The sequence below is a fragment of the Rhinoraja longicauda genome, chromosome 19 (genome assembly GCF_053455715.1).
Source record: "Rhinoraja longicauda isolate Sanriku21f chromosome 19, sRhiLon1.1, whole genome shotgun sequence".
Taxonomy (NCBI): domain Eukaryota; kingdom Metazoa; phylum Chordata; class Chondrichthyes; order Rajiformes; family Arhynchobatidae; genus Rhinoraja; species Rhinoraja longicauda.
This window is the reverse complement of record NC_135971.1, coordinates 33128321-33130428: the sequence shown is the minus strand read 5'-3', so window position 1 is coordinate 33130428 and position 2108 is coordinate 33128321.

Sequence of the window (2108 nt, the reverse complement as noted above, 5' to 3'; positions counted from 1 at the left end):
CATTTCCCATTGAGGATGAGAGATAAGGATGGCAATTTAAAGGGTCAGTGGATGACGAATGGTGGTGTAAAAGCTCACGAAGGAAGATTGTCAGGTTTCAGAATGAGGCATTAGACGCGGCTTTGCAGGAATATAAAGCGAGTCGGAAACTCAAGCGGACAATGAAAGCGGCGAGAAGGGGCATGAAATGTATCGCCAGGCAGATTAAGGAACGTCCCATGATTTCTTACACGTCCGTTAGAACAAAGGGAATGGCGGGGGGGGGGGGGGGGGGGGGGGGGGAGGGGGGGGGGGAGGGGGGGTGTATGGGAGGGGGGGTGGGGGGGGGAGGTAGGTGGGAACATTTAAAGATCAAGCAGGGATTTATGCGTCGAATCGGATAATGTAGGTGAGGAAATAAAGCCGTAGTTTGCATCTGTTTTCACCCAGGAGAATGACTTGGAGGGTAGACAATAGACAATAGACAATAGACAATAGGTGCAGGAGGAGGCCATTCGGCCCTTCGAGCCAGCACCGCCATTCAATGTGATCATGGCTGATCATTCTCAATCAGGACCCCGTTCCTGCCTTCTCCCCATACACCCTGACTCCGCTATCCTTAAGAGCTCTATCTAGCTCTCTCTTGAATGCATTCAGAGAATTGGCCTCCACTGCCTTCTGAGGCAGAGAATTCCACAGATTCACAACTCTCTGACTGAAAAATGTTTTCCTCATCTCCGTTCTAAATGGCCTACCCCTTATTCTTAAACTGTGACCCCTTGTACTGGACTCCCCCAACATTGGGAACATGTTTCCTGCCTCTAACGTGTCCAACCCCTTAATAATCTTATACGTTTCGATAAGATCCCCTCTCATCCTTCTATATTCCAGTGTATACAAGTCTAGTCGTTCCAGTCTTTCAACATATGACAGTCCCGCCACTCCGGGAATTAACCTAGTAAACCTACGCTGCACGCCCTCAAGTGTAGCAAGTGTAGATAATACAAGTGTAGATAATACAAATATGATAAGACAGTTTATGATCGAGATGTGGTGGTGCGGAAGAAATACCTAGTGAAAACCAAGGGAACTATTATCCGTTGAGCTTCTCATCAATGGCAAAGAAGCTATTGGAGGGCATTCTTCGAGACAGTAATTACTCTTATTTGAACGAGTATAGGCTAAATAAGGTTAGTCAGCACCACTTTGATCCAGGCGATTAAGGTGTACAGGATTCAAGATGACTTGATCGTATGGATTCGGAACCGTCTTATTGGGAAGAGGCAGAGGGCTATGTTGGAATGTAGATTTTCTGGCTGGGGCTCTGTGACAAGTGTAGTACCGCAGCGAACGGAGCTGGAACCTCTGCTGTTTGTGATATTTGTGATGATGACCACTATCGTATCTGCTTTCACCACCACCCTCGGCAGCCCGTTCCAGCCTTCCAGGAGCATAGAACATAGAACAGTGCAGTACATGAGATAGGCACATCGGTATGGAGGAAATAAAGGTACATGGAACATTAGCAGGCTGCGGACTAGAGAGTCACAGAGTCGTAGAGTGATACAGGTCCTTCGGCCTAAGTTGCCCACACCTGCCAACATGTCCCAGCTACATTATTCCCACCTGCCTGCGTTTAGACAATAGACAATAGACAATAGATGCAGGAGTAGGCCATTCGGCCCTTCGAACAACCACCGCCATTCAATGTGATCATGGCTGAACTTCTACAATCGGTACCCCGTTCCTGCCTTCTCTCCCATATCCCTTGACTCCGCTGTCTCTAAGAAATCTATCTAAATCTCTCATGAAAGCATCCAGAGAATTGGCCTACACTGCCGTCTGTGGCAGAGAATTCCACAGATTCACAAGTCTCTGGATGAAAACGTTTTTCCTCGTCTCCGTTCTAAATGGCCTAACTCTTATTCTTAAACTGTGACCCCTGGTTCTGGACTCCCCTACATGGGGAACGTGTTTCCTGCCTCTAACGTGTCCAATCCCTTAATAATCTTATGTGTTTCTAAAAGATCCCCTCTCATCCTTCGAAATTCCAGTTAATAGAGGCCCAGTCGCTCCATTCTTTCAACATATGACAGTCCCGCCATCCCGGGAATTAACCTCGTGAACTT